We start from the raw sequence: 14,231 nt of genomic DNA, 5'->3' as shown, positions 1-14,231 counted from the left end.
TTGTTGATAAAGTTCCTCTAGGCAAACTAGGCAACTCTTTCCAGGGGCCATTCCTGAAAAGCCCAGTTGGTGTGGATTGGATTTTCCCAATGCTCTCCATAAGTATGGATACCTGGGTGAGTTGCAGTGGCTTACGGTTGTAATAGTAACACTCTGGGAGCCTGAGGTGGGAGGAACACTTGAGCTCAGGAAGCTTGAGACCAGCCAGAGCAAAAGTGAGACCCTGTCCTACCTAAAAAATAGAAAAATTAGCTGGGTGTGATGGTGGGTGCCTGTAGGTCCAGCTTCTAAGGAGGCTGAGGCAGGGGGATCACTTGAACCCAGGAGTTCACAACCTGGCTGGCTCCACCCTCACTCCAGCTGTGTGACAATGAGCAAGATACTGAGCCTCAGTTTCCTCATATGTCAAATAGGAAAAATACCCATAGTATTTGACTCCTAGGGTTGCTGTCCCAATTGCCAAGCATGTAATGAAGGCAAAATATCAAGCCTTATGTCCACAATTATTTTAAAATCTGACAACATCCCCTGATTTCAAGTCTAATTTGAAACTGGTCAGTTTGGTGCTGGACAAAGTTTTGCTTTGAACTGCAGAAGAAGCATTGTCCAGTCTGGCCCTCCGGAACCCACCTTTTAGATTGAAACAGTTTATATGTCTGACAAGGCCTCATTGTTTTCATCTCAGCAAGGAGCACGTGTTCCTTCCGTGTACACTTACCTTTGAAATGGTTAACTATAGGGTCTTACACTCAGCCTCTTCTGACTCCGAGACGCTGGATAGCGGGGCCAAGGCTGCCCTGGAAACCTGATCCACTCCCCAAGCCCTCCCCAACCCCTCAATTCCAATCATGTTGTTTCTTAGACTTGGGCTCACCTATAAATCATTTTTAATGACAGTTTGAGAAGAAAGAAGTTGCAAAGCAAATCTTACATGACGTTCTCATCACCAGCGGCATTTAATATCCTAAATCAAATGCTTTATGGTGTTGCATTGCGGGTGTTGTGCCAAATGAAGGAAAGCTATTAATTTTTTTTGCCTTTGTGCACCTTTTGTGTGCTTGGGGTCACTCACTTCAGGGAATTCCCGGCTGTTATGCTTAGGGAGGGAGGGTTCGTGTTGCGGGGTGTTAGGATGGTCGGAGAGTCCACCAGGATTCTTGGGGGACTTTCACACAATGAGGCAGCCTGTACCATGGTATCCAGAGCTGGTAATATGAGAAAGTTATGAGAATATAAGCCAGGCCTCATCTGGGGTTCCTCGCCATTCACCTGAGGGGCCCCTTCCCTTCCAGGGAAGTTGATACAGTGAAAATCAAACCAAACCGACAGCAAATAAAAACAGACTCTACCTCTTCCCCCTCCCCATCCAAACTCAAGCTAGGTTTGAGAATAAATGTGAATGAACATGGCCAAGTTGAACTCCTGTGTTCCAGTTCCCTTCCCTATTTCCCTTCCACCTGACACATGTTTTCTGAGGGCCTACAGCATACCCAAGCTGTGCCCATCTGCGAGCTTAGCAGGATTCCTGAGGTCAGAGCATGTCTTCTGAGCATCCCCATCCCCAGTTGCATTGTGTTCTCAATGCTGGTGCTATTTCAGGGTGACTCAACACAACTCTTCTCAGAGTGATTTAATTCAACCGTGGCATGGATATTTAAGTGCCAACCGCAGGCTGGGAGCTGAACTAGCTCCTGGTTGAAAAGAGAATGCTTTTCCTCTCTGGTGCTTGTTTCAGGCTGTGGTCTTCAATGAGTCTAAGGCACAGAAAAGTACAAAATGCCAGCAAAGTGGGATCGGGGATACTAGACTCACCCAGGACAGTGATTAGCCATGGTAGGCATTCCGCAAATGGTTAGTGAGTGAATGATCTGGCCGACGAAGAACCAACAACACACACACACACAAAAAGTGACTGGAATAGCACTGATATGTGGCATAAGTTTTGTGCATTGTTCAACTTCAGACAATGGAGGAAGAGCATCCGGAACATTGGCTCATCAAACCCACCATGCAGGGCAGCTCCTACTAGCAAGAGAGAGAAGTGTTCATGTTCTACAATAAGAAACTGGAAAGATGTCAGTTCCTCCCCACCTTTGATTTCCTAGGAATGACAGCCCTCTTCTTGACTTGCTCGTGTCTGCAATGAGGATGTTGTTTGCATGGTCACAGGCTGCCTTCTGCCCTCCTGTGCAGATGCTGTGGCTCATTCCAGAAGGTTTCTGATAATAAGAGCCACATTCAGTGGGCTGCTACTGTGAGCTCAGACCTATGCTTTCCCCTTCCACTTGGTCAGAAGGCTGAAGCTCTGAATAATTCCCACATCCTAAAGGGGCTGAGTTCTTAGCACAGGGCCGGTTGTATACTAGCTGTTAAATAAATGGCAGATTTAGTTAATTCTTGTCACTTTCAGTTTACAAGGGAGGAAACTGAGGCTCAGAGAAGGGAAGGGAGGGAAGAGGCTCTGAATTGATGCTGGGGAGGTCATGAGCTTCCCAGCCATGGTAAGGACTTCAGTCTAGCACTGGAGCTGGGTGACTTTGGGTGTATTACTTCATCTCTCTGCAATTCAGCGACTATGTACTACTCATGGGTGAATCATAGCAGAGCTCCAGTTTTATACTTTTAAAGTGTTTGGATATCAGTGATTTTTCCCAGGTTCCATTTAGTAAAAGAACTTCCTCATAGTGGTCATGTGAAGAATTAAAAGGGGATATAAAAGCTGGGCGCACAGTTTTTCAGTACCCAAGAGTTAATTCAATTATCGTCTCCATGGCTTTCCTGGACAAAGGAAGGAGAGAGTTCTATTTATACATTGGAAACAAAGCTACTGCCATAGTTTCCACTCCTGGACAAGGCTGTGCCGAGGGCCCGTCCTTACCTCCTGGGCTTGGTGATAGGCGATCAGCAATTTCCTCTGCCAGTCACACGGGTCAATTATTCACTAGCTGCTCTTAAACTCCGTCTCCACCTCGGGGCAGAGCTCGCCCAACCGTCCTTTGAACCAGAACTCCGGGATTGATGTTGGGGGATCCCAATCAGCTTTATTTTCTTCTTGTCCTGGGGAAGTGGAGTGAGGTGGGGGGATTGGGCAGAGGGCAGGTGTGCACTGTAGGTCAATGCATGGTGACACGAAGGTGGCAACTTCCAAAAGCCCGTGTTAACTAGAACTTGGCTTCCCTGAAGCTGGGCCTCGACAGAAATATTGGTATCTTTTGATCTCCATTACGTCATCATCATCATATTTTGCATCACCTACCATGACCGCTTCTTTTTCCCTATCTTCTCCTCCTCCTTTTCCCTCCTTCTCCGTATTCTTTCCCTCCTCGTCCTCCTTCCCAGCTCCCCCTCCTCCTTTCCCTTCACCTTGTCCTCCCACTTGTCACTTTCCCCTCCCCCTTCCAATTCTTATAACTTTCAAAATGGTCATTTAAAACCAAAATAATAAAAGCTAAGAAGTCCAAAAGGTTCTGGGTTTTGTCATAATAACTACCTTAGTTTATAAAATATCAACTATCAAGGTCATTAAAAAAAGAAACAAAAAAGAATGGGAGTTTGGTGTCTCTGATTTCCTGGAGCCCTGGTATGCCCTGGGGTATTTTTAGAAAGATAAAAGGAGCACTAAACACAACTTCATGTATGTGAAAATGTGGACACCGACACCTACAAAATACACTCACACACAGTGCACACACGTTTGCACACACACTCCCAAACATTTCACAATTACACACTTACATGAGTATACACATCCTAAAACACCATTACTCTACATGGTCTACACACACGTGTGCACATGGAAAATCACATATACATACAATTTCAGGCAATAGCACATACATCTCCCCAGAGGCACATTTACAGACACTAATACACAAGTGGACCCTCTTAGGTTCCCCTACATGTGTGTATTTGTACACACATCCACACATACATGGTCACTACTCACACAAATATGCACATGTATGTGTGCATAGGTATTCACTTGCACAGGCACACACACATTCAGGCCCAGTGTGAGATCTCACGTACACTCTGCCACACACTCTCCTTCACTCACACAGTCACACACACGACACCCTCAGAAATGCCTATATTTATACACGTACAGATACATGCAGACACATGAATGTGCACACCCAGGGTCTGCCAGCCTTGAGCACGGCCCCTGGGAAGGCTGCCCCCTGTGCAGGACTGCGCCCGCCACCAGGAAGCCTGGTAAGAATCATCACGGCAGCTCCACAGTGATAACAATTTCCAGAGCCAACAGAAGGGAGCCTAATCCACTGTGAGAAGCTGACAGGGCGGGCGCCTCTGCGTGCTTCCTGCCACTTCCTACTAACTCAGCCAGCGTGGGGAGGTGGCAGACTCTTTGTCCCCTCAAGCCGTGTCATCTCCTCTCTAATGATGCCAATGTTTTGACAAAGCCGAGCCACACAGCCAGTAGGTGTGAAGTTGGAATTAATTTTCTTTTGGAAGGTCAAGTGAATTAATGAGCGTTTGGCTGGGTTTGTAGCGTTCTTTTTTTCTTTCTTTTTTTTTTTTCCTTTTTTGCAAGATAGAGAGAGAGAGAAAGAGAGAGAGAGAAAGGAGAGAGGGACACTCTTTCCGGGAGCTGTTTTGTTCTTCCCTTCTCCTCCCTCAGAAGACTCAGCCCCTTTTCCAGAAAAAGCCCGGCAGACCCCTGTGGGCAGACAGATGGGCTCTGATAAGGCCTGCCTGGGGAGCTTAATTTGCCCAATGCATGTGGAAAGTCTCAGCATTATCCCTATCTTGACGGACAGGGTATGAGTAAAAAATAATAAAATACATTCTTTAGCCTTTAAGGAGTTTAAATAAATACAAATTTAGAAGAACAAGTGACTTTCAATGTACCCGCCAGTTCTGATTGATTAGTAGTGGCTGCCTGCAGCTGTGTGGGAAAGCAATGGTGGCTCCCTTCAGGCTCTTGGGAGAGAAAGGTCATGATCCATTAGCAATGTCTGCCTTGGATATTGCGGAAGGCAGTTGCAGCACCAGAAAGCTAATTTGTTGTTGTTGTTGTTGTTTAAAAAGAAATGCATATAATCCAGCATGTTAAAAGTAAGTAAGGAACTCAGGAAATAAATACATTTAAAACATTTTAAAGAAGAGCCCACAAGGAAACTTAAGGAAAAAACTACCTGTAAAGCAGGAATTGTAAACTCGAATGCCCTTAGGAGCCAAAATGCCTTTAGGAGCCAAGAAGGTGACATAAATAATTAATGTGGCCCAGATGGGTCCTCGGCTGAGCTCTAGACTGTATTTCTCATTTAAAGAGTGGAGCTGCTACTTTGTTCAATTAATTTCTGCAGTGGAAGAAGCTGGGCCAGATATTATCATATCTACTAGGTTTTTTTCTCCACCAAGAGAAATCAGAATGTAGGTGCTCTTTTATTCAAGGTGAAATCTCTTAATTTTTGGTGTTGCCAAAAATTCTTTGTTGTTTTCTTTTTTAAAGATCATTTCTGCAGGTTTCCAGAAAACAGCCAGTTTGAACCTCTCTTTTAGGGTAAACTGAAAGTAGTGCAAGAGAAAGCTCTGGTGATAGTGTTTGGTGTAATTCCACATCTGTTTTCTCCACCAGACTTCACACTCACTGACAGCAGAAAGCATGTGGGTGTGAGCGTCTAATTCATGACTCCTGTGCCCAGCACCTGCATGCCTTGCATACACTCACCCTCAGTAAGTACATATCAAATGAATAAGATGCGTGGACCAAATCCCACCCTAATTCTAAAGTTTCATCTGATCTCCCAATGGTTTCTCATCTTTTAATGACATATCACCTGCTCTGCTTTAATTCTCTAAGATAAAGACTATTTCCTCTTATTCTTCCTTGAGTGCTATGGATCCCATCTGTCTGGATTCACATCCCAACCCCCCCTCTTACCAGCTATGTGACTAGGCAACCCACTGCATTTCTCAGAATACCAGTCACCCCACTTGTAAAATGGGGCTCATCGTAGTAACTGCATCCTACCTCACAGGGCTTCGTGAGGAACAAGCTAGGGGAGCTTACAATATATCTTGTAAACCAGGGGAATTTTGAGAGTGGAGGACAACAGTGTTAATAATTGCTCTGGGACTTCGAGTATAAGCTGGAATTGCCCCCATGCAACCTGGAATGTAGAGTCACCCTGTGTTAAATCCATCCCTATAAAGCACTTAGGACAACGGTTCTCAACCTGTGGGGTGCGACCCACAGGAACTGTATTAAAGGGCCACAGCATTAGGTCTTTTGGTCCATTAAGAACCACTGACTTAGGGCAATGCATGGTGCTTAGGACTCAGCAGTGTTAGGTGATCTCATGGGAAGGCCACTATCAAGCTTGTATGTCACTCCTTGTTAGCCTTCCATGGCATAGAGGGGTGGAAGGAGCTTAGGTCTTCAAGGTTTTCAGTTCTGCCACTTCAGTCCAGCCAAAGTCTAGTTGAGCACATACTCTTTCTTTCTCCTCCCCTGCATTACACAGGTGGCAGCTGAGTCACGCGTTGAAGATGGGTAGTGATTTGGACAGGCAGCGTGTATAGAGATAGCAATGGTGACTTTCTGGCAAAGAAGACAGCTTAGACCAAAAGTTAGTGTTCAGGGGGTGGGCATAATCCATTTGGGACTAGATACCCAAGGTCTGCAAGTATCAGGGGTTAATGAGTCTGAAAAATTAGCTTGGAAGATGGTGTATATGAGCTTTGGACACATTTATCGTGTTTTTTACATCATCTGGGAAAGACCTGCCAAGAGAGGATTGTGCACCACGATGCCAACATGAAAACAACTTACTTTCCTGGGAAGAATCTCAAAGACCACTGACCCAATTACCAGATCATATTTTAAAAGGATGTTCTAAAATTCCCTTATTCAAAATAGGAGAGAAGAGAGAGTTGCCCCTACACACTTTCTTTCATAACTATTTATTATTACAGAGCTTCAGGGACAGAGAAGGCAAACTTGCAAAAACAAACTCTCCAAAGAAAATCAAGCCTTCTTTCTAATGTGGGAAAACTCTGTGGGATTTAACTGAGATAAAATTCTGGTCTCTTTTCCCAGTGCTCCTCCAGCTATTGCTTTGCAAGCATGACAAGTGCTCTTGTCCATCCACCACATTTGTTCATTCATTCCTGCCTCCCAAACAGGAGGAGGATGCTGATGGGGCCAACAGGCAGCTCACTTGCAATCAGAAACAGCTGGATGCCCCTCAAATCCTGCACCTTCAGAGCAGAATGTCACCAGGGTCTGTCTGATTTGCTTTCTTCCAGCCCACAGCTTTCTCAGAAAGATGCCAGCCTCCAAATAAGAATGCCTTTACATGCCCCCCTCAGAATCTGAGATAGGCATTCTTACAACTTGTATCTGTACAAAGATTTTCCCTTAGATACATTTACACTCCCCTTTCTCTTGCTGACACTTGCAGCCCAGATCATGGAAAAGCTTATGTGATATCATGGCTCGTTACATTTGTCCTATCACTGAGCAAGAATTTAATGAGCATATACTATGTGCCAGACACTGTTCAAGGCACTGGAGACATAGCGGTGAGCAAGGCAAGACCCCTGCCCTCATGGAACAGACATTCTTTGGTGAAATACACTCTCCTCATTTATCTGTTTGATAAATTCTTCTTTATCCTTCAAAATCCAACTCAAAGACCAACTCTATCCCCTCCCCCTCCAATTATTCTGTGATTGCCTCAACTTTGGACAAATTGATTCCAGTCTGCTTAACTGTCGCTTGCCTGGCCCCTGTAGTACTTGCAACTTTCTGCCTTAGAATGTAGTGAGTAGCTGATCTGCCTACACAGTGGTTAAGAGCAGGTGACTTGCTATTGAAAGGGCAGGCTCTAGGATCTGACAGCCTTGATTTGAAGCCTAATTCCTCTTCTTTTATCTATGTGAACTTGAGCAACCAGTTTTGCTTCTCTTTGCTGTCAATTGCACACCTACAAAACAGGAATCACAACCATGCCTGCCTATGAGTATGAAAGATCATGAATAAATTGCCCAGTTAGTACAATATTTGGCAGATGGTAAGAGCTCAAAAATATCATCTTTTATTAATCTTTTATTAAAATGTATTATTTGGACACTATGGTAAATATTACTATGACTACCAGTGATTAGTTCTCTTTTTTTTCTAAGCAAATGAGAGACTATATTTCACAACCCCTTTGCAACTTGGAAAAGCTGAGTGACAGGTTATGACAAAAGAAATATATTAACAAATTGGCATGTGTCAGTACCAGGCTAAAATAGTAAAATTTGGGCAGCGCCTGTGGCTCAAAGGACAAGGGTGCTGGCCCCATATGCCAGAGGTGGCAGGTTCAAACCCAACCCTGGCCCAAAAAACTACAATAAAATAAAAGAAAATAGTAAAAATTTGCATAGTACTTTGTAGCCTGGCTCCTGGGTTCCTCTGCTACAGAAACCAATGAATTCCATAGTAGATCAGTCAGGAGGGCTGTTCCAGCTCTGCTCTTCTGAGCATGGGCGGATTTGTAGGATGCTGGCAAAGCCAATACTTGAGGGTACCAGTGTACACACCCAGGCCAATTACATTTGAGCTGGAGCCTCGGGAAAGCCAAGAGACTCATCTGTAACTCAGCAAGACTGCAAACCTCTTTTGGCTTAGCTTGACCACTAAAGGCAAGCACTCTTGTTTGCCAGGTGATAAGGACTTGAGAAACAAGAAGTCGTTCTTTCCAAGAAAGGGGGAAGATCTGGAAAGAAAGCATACAGGCCAACAGGGTTACCATTGCTACCGTGATGTAGATGCTCTCTATGCAGGAGTAGCATTGGAAAAATTATAGTTATCTCTTTTTTTAATTAATTAATTTTATTTTGGGTTAATATAAGGGTTACATTATATTTGTTTGTAAGGTAACGTCCAAAGTCCGAGTTGTAGTTGAGTCCTTCACCTAAGAGTGTGCCATATATCCCTACATTATATCTGATAGGTGGGAACTTAACCTCCCCCGGCCCTACTCGTTCTTGAATTTAATTGTGTTTTTCTTTCATGTGGATCTGTAGTTGTTGATCTACTAGTTTCAACTTAGTACTGAGTACATGGGATACTTGCTTTTCCATTATTGAGATATTTTACTTAGGAGAATGTTCTCCAAATCCATCTAGGTGAATACAAAAAATGCCAAGTCTCCATCACTTTTATGGCTGAATGGTATTCCATAGTATACATATACCACAATCTATCAATCCCTTCATGGGTTGGTGGACACTTGGTTGTTTCCACATCTTTGCGATTGTGAATTGCTATAAACATTTGAGTGCAAATGTCTTATTATGATAAAATACTTTTTTTTTCCTTCTGGACAGATAACTAGTAATGATACTGCGGGATCAAATGGGAGGTCTACTTTTAGTTCTCTGAAGCTTCTCTGTACTTCTTTACAAAAAGGCTGAACTAGTTTGCAATCCCACTAACAGTGTGTACGTGTTCCCCTTTCTCTTCGCCCACACCAATATCTGCAGTTTGGGGACCTTCTGATACAGAAAAGTTCTTTGCAAACCTTATTTTATTAAGTTCCCACTACTACCCTTGAGCATCCTTGTTTATTTTGATCATGAGAGAATTGTCTCTGAGAGGTGGTAAGTGCCAGAAGTGACATTTGAACCTAGCCTTGTCTGGGGACCAAGCCCCTTCACCAATGTTTCAGCTCTGGAACCAGTTCCCAAGAAGAGCATGAAAAGTTAATGACCACTAGGGGATTTCAGACCCCAGATGCCTTGGTTTGGATCCTGACATTCTCTTTGGCTAGCTGTGTGATCCCTGGCAAATGGCTTCATTTCAGCCTCTATTTTTCAATCTGGCAAAGGAGACCACAAGGTCATTCTGTCTTACTGTGAAGATTTCATAAGGGACATCTGGGAAGGTGTGTAACACAGGACTTGGCAGGTATTCACCACCATGGTAATGTGAATTCTCTTCTCTCTTCCCATCAGGAAAGAAAGAGGAAGAAGCATTTCCTTCCCTCCCTGCCCCCGCACCTCCCCTGACCATGAGAAGCTCAGGAAAGGAGGGAGAGCTCCCTTTCAGAGGGTCTCCTTTTCTGGCAGACAACTTTGAATTTTTAGCTATCATTTGGAGCTTGGAGTTTACACCCCTGTGATGGATGAGCAGGGAATATAAACACCTAGTTAGCGACTGAAACCACTGGTTAGAATTGAGAGGGAGGACAGGCCAGGGTCCAGGACCTTAAACAGAAAAAGAATATATACTTTCCCCCAAATGACAAAAAGGTGACCAGAAAAGGAAACTGCACTAATAATTGAAAAGAGTTGTTTGACCTGCTTAAAAATTTTAATTTCTGGTAATGGCCAACCAGTTGGGTGGTATTTTATTGACGTTAATAGATTTTTACAGGGTATTTCTCCTATTGCTCTCCAAGAGCCTCAGGAATTCATTAAATATTAAAAAAAAAATCATGCTCTGCATTGTTCAGTTAAAGACACCCTTCTGATGGGGTTTACCACAGGTTGAAGACCTGGAGGAAGCAGGCCTTCATGGGCAGCCTCAGCAGGAAAGAAAATAAAATAAAAATAATCATGGATGCTTACTCTGTGCCAGGCAGTAGGCCAAGTACTTGGAGTGTGTGTGTATGTGGGGTTTTAATGCACACAATAATCCTGTAAGGAAGGTGCTCTTCATATCCCTATTCTACAGATAGGAAAACCGAGGCTTAGATTTCAAAGGTTAGTAAAGAATAGAGAAATAATAGCTAGAATTTGCAATCAGGCAATGAATACTTTTCTAGATCTGCTTCTTATTAGCTGGGCAGCCTTAAACAAATTACTAGACTTTTTTGTGCCTCAACTTCCTCTTTCACGAACCTGGGTATTATTCCCATTTTATAGTGAATAACAGAGATTCAAGCTCATAGAGCTAATAAGTGGTGGGGCCAGAACTCACTAGAGGGTCCTGAATTGGGTGTAATTACTAGTTACTGCATGATAAACAATCCCAAAACTCAGCAGTTTAAACCAGTCATATAATCTCACATATGGCTTTGTAGCTCAAGAATTTGGACAAGGCTATGCTCTGATCTGCATGGAGTTAACTGCCTGGAGAAATTAGGGTTTGAGGTCATCCACATGTGCCTCTCTTCCTCTACATGACACCTCATCCTTAGGAACTCTCGCTGTGGCTTGTGCTTCCTCACAGCATGGTGCTGTCCGTAGTTGGACTCCTTATGTAGTGTTGGGTTTGGTACCAAAAGGAGCATTCCAAGAGGCAAGAGGTAGAATCATCACTTCTACTGTAAACTACTGATTGGGGGCGGCACCTGTGGCTCAAAGGAGTAGGGCGCCGGCCCCAAATGCTGGAGGTGGTGGGTTCAAACCCAGCCCTGGCCAAAAACTGCAAAAAAATAAAATAAAATAAAATAATAATAATAAAATAAACTACTGATTGTTCAAAGCACTCACAAATTACCTCTTTCTCAATTCAATCAGAGGGGACACAGATCTCAACTCTCAGTGGAAGGAATGCCAAAGTAGTTACAGCAATGTTTAATGTGTTTCGTGCATACATAGTAACAATCTGATGAATGGTAGATTTTACTTAGAAAAGTAAAGAGAGAAAGCCCCTCCAATGCTTTGGATACCACAGGTAGACATGCCTCTTTCTGGGATCCTGAAAACAAGCCTCAAAAGAAGCTGGGCCTGATGAATTTGGCATTTTGCAAGTCCAGGCTGTTGCAATGGGAAAGATGAGTGAGCAAATTAAGATTAGAGACAGAGAGGCTTTAACGTTATCCCAGATGGCAAAACGCAGATTTAAGGCATGAACAAGAGAACTGCTGAAAGAGAAATTCAAGATACAAAGGGAATGGAGGAGGACCTAATTTTCAGCTTCTGGCCAGAGTGGGAAATTTGCCTTATACAGTAAAACAGTAGGAAAATACTTTATGCAAAAATATCTCCTGAATTCACAGCATGGATGTACAAATAATGCCTACAATTTGAGGAGATTGGAATGTCTATTTTCCTGGAAAACCTGGAGAGACCATTTCCTCCAGTGCCCCTCTTATTTTCCAGTGGAGGGCTACCATGAGCTGATCATAACAGGAAGTAGGAGGAGATACCCAGGAAAGTAGTGGTCTGTAGCTGTACCAGTGGTACCAGGTCTAAGGCTAAAAAGAAAATCCTGATTATTTAACCACTCACCATCCTGAATCTAATGACAACTTCTGTATATCGGGCAGTGTGCTTGTGCCAAACCTGGAGTTATAAATTTGAAACTTACATTATTTTAGTCTCACAGCAATCCTATAAGAATTAGTTAGGAGCATATTCATTTTGCCAATGAGAAAACTGAGACTTTGGTCGTCACCCAGTCATTTAGGTAGTGATTGCCTGAGACCCAGTCTGAATTCATGCCAGATTTCAGCATTTCTCAAATACCAATTTGTCATCATCATCATCATCTGTACACCTCCTTTACTAAGGTTAATGTAATATTAATTTTAATTAAGTAAATTTTGACTTACTTTAAATAATAATGTGATAAATATCCACCAATCTATAAATATTAGAACTGAGTACAGCCATTCAAATAAGGACTGTTTACATAATCCTACACACTGGTGTCAAGAAGTCAGCACAAAAGAGAGCTTAATCTATGAATCCATGTCTGTGAGGTTCAAGATCAGGCAAACTAGTCTACAGGAATAGAAATCAGAATAGTAGTTGCCTGTGGGAGGCAGGGTGAATGGACAGGCTGGAAAAAGACTTGAAGAAAGCTTGCAGGATGATGGCAATGATTTAAGTCTTGATTGGGACCTTGGTTACTCAGGGGTGTAACGTCTGTCAAAAGTCATCAAACTACAAACCTGAGATCTGTGCATTTTATTGTGTGTAATTGTACCTCAAATTTTTAAGAGGCCTCAAATTTAGACTTTTGACATTATCTTCAATGGGGTTCAACATAGACTAGCATTGAAGTACTCACTTCATAAACCTTAAACAGGTGTGCCCTTTCTAAACATTTGTAACACATAAGGATTGATTATTTTGTATATAGCTTGATTGTTCTATGTTGCATTTTTGTGTAAATATTTTAATTTTTTAGCTGTAAACATTTAAAGTATGCCATACTTTATGTTAAAAAGTATGCAAAGGATTGTCTTGCTCAGAAAAAGTTCTAGACTCTATCACTAAGAAGCTGTGTAACCTTAAATAAGCCTTTCTTCCCCTTGACTTTGTTTCTTCATGCATACAATGTGTTGATGAGAATGAATGTATCCAGGCAGGAGAGGTGCCCACATTACAAATGTAGGTGATGGTAGATTATAAAAGCGCCTTACAGATATGGAGATGATATAGAAACATGGTTAATATTGTAAAAAGTACCTCTCTTACTTAAGAGAAAACAATTTCCTGATTAACTGAGACCTGTGACAATTCATTCATTATTCATCCATCTACTCAGCTAACACTCAAGTGCCCACAATATGCCGGGCACTATTCTAGGCAGAGAGCACATTGCAACAAAAGTAGTAATGGAGGTAAATTGATTATATATGGAAAATGCTCAGCTCTTAGTCTGTACTCCATAAAGGATGGTAATTATTATTACTATTAATAATAGCCTAAGCAACAGACCTTCCTTTGAGGCTCAGTTACTATGGTTATTTAACATATTTATTAAATATGTTAAATCCCTGCTATGTAGCAAACACTACCCTAGCTGCTGGGGATACAGAGGTGAACAAAATAAATTTTAAAATTCTGTTTTTAAGGATTTTACATTTGTGAGGGGAGAGACATAGACAGTAAAACAAGCAAGCACATATGTTGTTTGCCATGTATGGCAGTTTTAAATAGCAGTTTCAAGCAAGGCCTCACTAACAAGTCAAAATCTTAAGGGGGCTGGAGAATTAGGCATGCAGATAATTAAGGAAAGAGCATTCTAGGCAGAGGGTACAGCAAGTGCAAAGGGCACTGGTTGAGAGATGCCTAGCATATTTAGAAATAAGAAGAATAGTGATGCTGCAGCAGAGTAAGGGAGAAAGGAAGGGAACAAGTTTATAAAGTTCCCTAGAAAATTTCCACCAGCATTGCCACACTAGTTAGCCTGCTGCCTATATGCTATTACCCCCTAATATCTCAACTGCTCCTTATGCTTCCCCTAAGAATAAAGATCGACTGAAAAAGCTTACAAATAAAAATCATGCAACTTATTCAAGTCTAGAACTGGGGTT

At 42.6% G+C, this 14,231-nt stretch overlaps 1 long non-coding RNA gene across 1 annotated transcript in view; it reads right to left on the bottom strand.

Moving 5' to 3' along the window:
• Positions 1-2,099: 2,099 nt before the first annotated feature.
• LOC128584965 (uncharacterized) overlaps positions 2,100-14,231 on the bottom strand; it is a 46,562-nt gene continuing 34,430 nt past the window's right edge. Inside the window, exons 2-3 of the long non-coding RNA XR_008379775.1 lie at positions 2,879-3,057; positions 2,100-2,219 (exon numbers count right to left, since the gene is read on the bottom strand). This is a non-coding gene — a long non-coding RNA (uncharacterized LOC128584965). The remainder of the gene's footprint in view (positions 2,220-2,878; positions 3,058-14,231) is intronic.

This window comes from Nycticebus coucang, chromosome 4 (assembly GCF_027406575.1).
Source record: "Nycticebus coucang isolate mNycCou1 chromosome 4, mNycCou1.pri, whole genome shotgun sequence".
NCBI classification, from domain to species: domain Eukaryota; kingdom Metazoa; phylum Chordata; class Mammalia; order Primates; family Lorisidae; genus Nycticebus; species Nycticebus coucang.
Note: the sequence above shows the minus strand (reverse complement) of the source record. Positions and strands in the feature narration are given on the sequence as shown.